This window comes from Giraffa tippelskirchi, chromosome 10 (genome assembly GCF_054371585.1).
Source record: "Giraffa tippelskirchi isolate mGirTip1 chromosome 10, T2T-mGirTip1v1.2.pri, whole genome shotgun sequence".
NCBI classification, from domain to species: Eukaryota; Metazoa; Chordata; class Mammalia; order Artiodactyla; family Giraffidae; genus Giraffa; species Giraffa tippelskirchi.
The window spans coordinates 4110427-4117687 of record NC_137284.1 but is presented as its reverse complement, the minus strand read 5'-3'; the positions used below and the strand labels follow the sequence as shown (position 1 = coordinate 4117687).

Below are 7261 nucleotides of genomic sequence, written 5' to 3'. Positions count from 1 at the left end.
GACTCTCATTCAGACTAAAAGAGAAAAACAAATACCGTGTAATACTGCATGTATGTGGAATCTAGAAAAATGGTGTAGATGATCTTATTGCAAAACAGAAATAGAGACACAGATGTAGCAAACAGATGTAGGGACATCAAGGAGGAAAACGGGGGATGGGATGAATTGGGAGACTGGGACTGACATATACATGCTATTGATACTGTGTATATAAGAGATAACTGATGAGAACCTGCCCTACAGCACAGAGAACTCTACGCAATGCTCTGTGGTGACCTAAATGGGAAGGAAATGAAAGAAGAGGGGATGCACAGATATGTACAGCTGATTCCTTTGGCTGTACAGTGGAAGCTAACACAGCATCGTAAAGCAGCTGTAGTCAATTAAAAATTAATTTGAAAAAAGAAGAAGAAGCTGGAGATGCCAATAGGGTTGGGTTCAGCCCACCTTGCAAGTGTGTGAGCAGCCCTGCAGAAGCGGTCCTGGGCGACTGTGACACCCCAGCTCTAAGTGGCGGCGGACGCCTCCCTTGGAGTTCCCAGTCCTCCACCCTCCACATACCGCTGCCTCTAGAAATGAGATCCCATGGGTCGTCTAAGCCTTCAGATGCCTGTCATTCCTTGGCTAATGCTTAGCTTAATTAAGACATTGACTTTAATGGCATTCTCACCGATTACTTTACAAAATGGCAGGTCTGTAAGAGGATATTTCCTGGTGAGCGGGGATATCAGGATGAAATCTCCAAGTCATCATTTCAACACAGGAAGTTATTGGCTACCTGGGGTAGCGCTGGCCCGGCCTCACAATTGGCCCGCTGTTCCGAGCGTTATTTAAGAGGCTGAGGCAACTATGTCCCCCAGCAGTCAGCGAGGGGGGATAAAGGATCAGTTGAGGAGGTTAGCTCTGCCTATGGGCCTTCTCGATGTTTGCTTTGCTTTGATGCAAAGGAAAAGTAAGCTCTATGCATTTGAACTCATGGCTTTATCTTTGCCAGACTTCTGTCGTGCCTTCTAGTCGACTTTAAAAAAACAGTCGTCTTAGGTTCAACTTGCATTTATCCCTTTATTTCTTTGTCTGTCTTTATTCCCTTCAGTTTAAAAATAAAAATAAACAGCATATTTTCATAACGTTAAGAGACCAGAATGTTCGAAACTCAGCGGTCCCTCAGGAATGAGGCCACCGTGCTCACTGAGGACGATCAGAACGCAGGAATCCACCTGATGGTTAGGACTGGGGACAAGCGGATGGGAAACCACCCTGTAAGGAGTCAAATACATCGCCTCTCAAAGGACTCTAACAAAAGGGCGGTCTGACGCTTTGTTCAGGATAGCATCCCTTTTACTTTTTTGGCCATGTTGCAAGCCCTGTGAGCTTTAGTCCCCCAACCAGAGATCGAACCCATGTCCCCGCTGCAGTGGAAGCACAGAATCTTAACCACTGGACCTTCAAGGAAGTCCCAATATCATATCCTCTTTTTCAGCCTGCAGCTTTGTTGCCAGAAAGAACAGTCTGATGGGAGCAGAAAGTGAATACATCCCTAAGCTGACCTATGGTGGTGCGTGAGGGAGCTCTTCCGGCGTCCTTGTCTGTCATCAAAACAGATGAAAACAGGGGCCCTGTCGGAGCTGGGCTTGCAGCCCCCCACCCGCTCTCCATCCCCGGAGTCCCAGATGGAGTCAGCGAGAGGACGTGTCAGTGGTTCGCGTCCTTTATTAACCAGCCAGGCAATGAGGGTCCACGGCAGGAAGAAGCACTGGTGAGAAGGCTCAGAACCCTGCTCGTGAATCTCACAGGAAGCATTAAATGATGCCGACCTTGGAGAGGGGGGTTCCCAAGGCAGATCTCACCACGTGAACCCCTCCCCGCATGTGCTTGGTGCCAGATTCAGATGCAGCACCATTCCTGCGTGCTCAAGCACATGGCCATCCTCCAGCAGGCAGTGATGATGGTGACGAGACCAGGAAGGCTTCCCTCAAACCCACAGTGGACGGAGTTGGCCATGTCAAGGAGGACAGGACCACCTCCGACAAATGGGGAAGGAAGAACCCAGCCGTTATTTATCATCCTCCTCATTCTGCGTACCCCTGGGCTCCACGCGCCAGGAGGAAGAAGGACCTTGCCCCCTCCCCTATGGCTGATGCTGTCCAGCTTCTCACTTCCTTGGCCTCTGGGCAGCGGGCTCCTCTGCAACGATGCACAGGCCACTTACATATCCAGTCCCCTCGGATTTATTCATCAGGTTGAAATCACCTCTTTTTTTCTTTTCCTTTATAGGATTCAGAGTTACGTTGTTTATTCTAAAGGTTAAAAAGAAATTAAGATCACGAAAAGTTTACAAAAAACAATTAACTCTATGACATTTAATGCAATTTCCATAGTTCAAAAGCCACTCAGAGGGCCTTTCAAAGTCAAAGGCAAAGAATGAGAAATCACCTCTTTTTAATAAAAGCCCAAGGAAAGGCAATGGAAGCAGCTCTCTGGATGCAGAAGCTGGTCCAGGGGTGGCCCACATGGGTTTTCTCATAGCCCCTCTTGCAGATGGCATCATTGACTCAATGGACATGAGTTTGGGCAAACTCCAGGAGATAATGAAGGACCAGGGAAGCCTGGCGTGCTGCAGTCCATGGGGTTGGAAAGAGTTGTACATGACTGAGCAACAACAGCAACGACTGGACCAGAAGCTGCCTGAACAGCCAACATCAGAGGCTGGGGGTGCTCCTGGTGGCCGAGCTCCTAGGGGGACCTGGGTAGGTGCCCACGCTTCCCAGAGGCACAGTGAGCTTGAGGGGACATAGTGGCTGCGTTGGTGGATTGACCACAGGGGTCTGAAGTGGCTAGGGTGGGGTGTGGGCAGAGCTACTGAAAATGGGGAAAAACTGGAGATGAAGCTACAGTGTTGCCCATGGTCTCTCTGGCCTGCCTCCCACCCCCAGCCTGGCATGTGGCAGGCATCCTGCAGAGTTGCTGTTCATTTGCTAAGTTGTGTCTGACTCTTTGTGATCCCATGGCTTCCCTGTCCTTCACTATTTCCCAGTTTGCTCAAACGCATGTCCATCGAGTCAGTGATGCCATCCAAATATCTCATCCTCTGTCATCCCCTTCTCCTCCTGCCTTCAATCTTTCCCAGCATCGGGGTCTTTTCCACTGAGTCAGCTCTTTGCATCAGGTGGTCAAAGTATTGGAGCTTCAGCTTCAGCCTCAGTACTTCCAATGAATATTCAGGGTTGATCTCCTTTAGGACTGACTGGTTTCATCTCCTTGATGTCCAAGGGACTCTCGAGAGCCTTCTCCAGCACCACAGTTTAAAAGCATCAATTCTTCGGTGCTCAGCCTTCTTTATGGTCCAGCTCTCACATCTGTACATGACTACAGGAAAAACCTTAGCTTTGACCTGGTCCAGGGAGATCCCTCAACTCCGTGGGAGCCCTGGCTTATAACATCACATTTCGGCCACCGTGGGAAACAACAACCAGAGTCTGGCTAAAGCGGTGGGATTGTACAAAAAGCCCCCGTGGTGGCCTCAAGGGGCATCAAGTCTGTTGGTCCCACATCTGACACTCCAGAGCTCCATGAGCACCCAGGCTGAGGCCAGTCTCCGGCTGAGACCACCAGCTCACTGAGTTTTGCCCCCTGCCCCATCCTGCCTCCTTCACTTCCTTTCTCTTGAGAGACCTCCCTCAATAAATCATGTGGACCCCAGCCCTTGCCTCAGGCTCTACATCCAGGAAACCTGACCCAAGACCCTGCCCTTTTGCGTCTCTGGCTTTGCTGTCTCTGTAATGTCATGAAAGGACCACCTTCCCTTTGTCAGGGGCCAAATTGTCTCCCCCAAAGAGCTCTGTGTTGGAGTCCTGACCCCAGCACCTCACAATGTGACTGTATCTGGAGCTGGGCCTTTCAAAAGGTGATTAAGGTAAAAATGAAGTCATTTGGATGGGGCGCTAGTCTCTTAGGGGTCTAGTGTCCTTATAAGAAGAGGAGGTCAGGACACACACACACACAGAGGGACGACCCTGTGAGGACACGGGGAGAAGACGGCTGTCTGCACGCCCAGGAGGGAGGCCCTGCCCGCACCTGGGCCTTGGATTCCAGCCTCCAGGACTGCCTCTCTGGCTGGGGGGCTTTGTGACTGCAGCCTGAATAAACTCACAGAGTCCTCCTCTCATTGAGATTCCATTTATCCTCCAGAATCCATCTGAAATATCATCCTAGGCTCTGTGAGACAGAATAAATCATTTATCCGAAGCGCTTTTGTGCCTCTATGCATGCGTGAGTGATTGCTCGGTTGCTTCAGTCACATCTGACTCTTTGCGACCCCAGGGACTGTAGCCCACCAGGCTCCTCTGTCCATGGGATTCTGTAGGCAAGAATACAGGAGTGGGTTGCCATTTCCTCCTCCAGGGGATTGTTCTCATCCAGGCATCAAACCTGCATCTCCTGTGTCTCCTGCATTGCAGGTGGATTCTTTACTGCTGAGCCACTGGGGAAACCCACCTCTCTTTATATATATATATATATATGTATATATACATATATATATATACATATATATATATATATGTATATGTATATGTATATACATGCACATATATCTTATCCTCACTGTCTTACAGTAGTCACATACACTCCTCTCCCTCCCACTGCAGATTTGGTGATTTAATTTATCCATCTATCCACCCTAGTAAATTCTCCATTGATTTCTGTCGAGCTAAAACAGCCTGGGATTGAGTTTCTCAAGTCCCCAGGCCGGCCACCTCCCTCCTCCCCCCGCTGCCCAGCGCAGGGGCACCCCTGATGGTATCGCAGACCTACACGAGGTGTAGGACTGGCTCAAACACCGGCTCCATTCAGACAGCCCTAGGGACACAGGCTGGAAACTTAAATTTCTTCCCATGCGGCCCAAGTCTTCCTGGGAAGTCGCTGACTGAACACACCTCGCCGAAGCGATTAGAGATGAAACTGAGCGCCCGGATCGGTCTCGGTTTCCCGGGGGGCCCCTAATCTGCAAGGCTGGCTTCCCTCGACATTGCCTGCAGGAGCGCGGCTGCTGGGCGGCTCACCCAGAGGTCGGTTGTCTGATACGGCCGAGCCAAAGCTATCTGTTTAGCAGACAACCTATGTGCGTGTCAGGATCAGCAACCATCATCCTTGATGCTGGGTTTTTTCTTCCTCGTTGAAATGGATCTTTTGAGAGCCAGTCAAGAGGAAAGAATGTGGAAGGATGGACTGCAGTGGGGTACCTCCGTGAAAGAGGCCCTTGATTATATGGGGAACATTAAAAACAGGGAATTTTCCCTTTTACCACTCATTTCCTTCAGTTACCTATAAATTTCACTGTCGGAGAAACTACCCATCTGTTTTCCTGAAGAAGCGGGTAGAAAACATCCAGAGTGCAGCATATTTACCACAAATGTTCTCCATTGTCGGAGCAGAGTTTTTGAAGTACATGTACAAGCCTCTCTCCCTGCCCCCACCCCCCTAAGAATACTAAGAGCTGCTTTGCATAAGCCGCCGGTTGGGCAGACGGGGAAGGCGAATGCAAATATCATAGGATGGATTATGATCACCCGGCCCTTGCCTTATGGACAATAGATTTCTCGACAGACTCAACATCGGCGACAGCCAGGTTGCATTTTTAAAAGGACTTTTGTGTATTGTTTTTCTTCTCCCACTTAGTACTTAGGAGTCCCTGAAAAGACATCAAAACCGTTTAGTGCAGATATTCAGAATAAATGAAACTTTTTTTTTTTGCCCTGTGTCAGTTGCCTTTGTAATAACAGTCTTCTTATGTGTTTGGATACTTAGGTAACTTAAGATGAAAAGACATCTTATAGCCTCCAGGCAGAATGATGGGAAATTAGCGGCATACCTGCAAGTCCAATTTGCCTGGGATGGAGTCCATTTCAGACCATGGGAAAGGGGCACATTTGCTCCGTGGGATCAATCTCATGCCTTCCAATATTTCCATACAATGACTTTTCCTAAAAGCATGTAAAAAAATACCTTGGCTAACTGGTTTTTTTAATGAACATGAGAGGAAGGTGGTCATGGAGACCCACGGAGGGTTTGCCCAAGAATTTAAGTAACTGGTTTGGAGTAGATTTGTTTAAATTTTCACGTCCCTCACTGATTTAGTGACATTAAAATGAACCAGGCAAGTTGGGGGGGAAAACAGGAAAGTCAAGATCAAAGTCGGCTCATCTTAAAGGGCCTCAGATGACCCTGCGAAGAAATGGGTATAATTATACCCAGTGCATCAGGTCGTTGTGAAGCTTAATGAATACCTGAAAGTGTTCTGAGATCCTCAGATGAAAATAGACCACAAACACGGAGTGTTATTATAGAATTCAAAAGGATGCCTTTCTTTCTGCAATAAAATGCTGTGGGCACCGTCTGAACTTTGTCCCTTCCGGCCATGACGACTCCCGCCATGTCTGACTTTTCACCACACCTGCTTCTCAACCCCTTTAAAGCCCTTTGATTTCTGTGGGCCACTTCACGTGCCCCAAGACAATGGTCTTTCATTATGAATACGCTCCTTAGCAACAGTTTCCAGGAAGGAAAAGATATCTCTGCTGTGTCCAGTGGATTCTTATTCATTTCTCCATCATCAACAGCATCATCTGGGGGATGATTGTGGTACCCACCCCACCTGACTTGGATTCCACTAGATCACAATAGTCTTTCTAAAGAGCAGCCAGGGAGAGGTCTTGGGTTTGCATCTTTTATTTATGCTTTTGGGCTGGAATCAAGTAGAAAGATTTGACTGATCATAACTAAACTTGGTCTCTAGTAAACGGATGCTGGCTACACATATTTTTGTCTCCCCTTTGGATCGGCCATCTTCAAGACACAATTTTCTTGTCCAGATTATGTCCATCAGGCAAGAAAAATGGATGGAGGACCCTGTGTGGTCTGAAGGCCCTGGGCTCACCAGTACGTGAAGTGCTTGCATAATCCTCCTAAGCCACTTTCTCAGGGGTATTATGTGAAGTTGAATATTTTTTATTTCTAAACCCTGAATGCGCTGGAATGGAAAAGACCCTCATCTCCCTACTGTGGTCTCCTGCTATCCCCTCTTGGAGAAGGGAACGGCAATCCCCTCCAGTATTCTTGCCTGGAGAATCCCATGGACAGAGAAGCCTGGTGAGCTACAGTCCATGGCGTTGCAAAGACTCAGACATGACTGAGCAACTAACACACACTATCCCCTCCATTCGGAATACTTCACTCCTGATGGTCAGCTGACTCCCTCCTTCTC

General features: G+C 48.4%; 1 long non-coding RNA gene across 1 annotated transcript; it reads right to left on the bottom strand.

The window, feature by feature from the left end:
* Positions 1–1694: 1694 nt before the first annotated feature.
* Positions 1695–6445, bottom strand: LOC145523263 (uncharacterized). The gene is made up of 2 exons (XR_014066456.1): positions 6285–6445; positions 1695–2297 (listed from the first exon to the last, which is right to left on the bottom strand). It is a non-coding gene; the product is annotated as an uncharacterized LOC145523263 (long non-coding RNA).
* Positions 6446–7261: the final 816 nt, after the last annotated feature.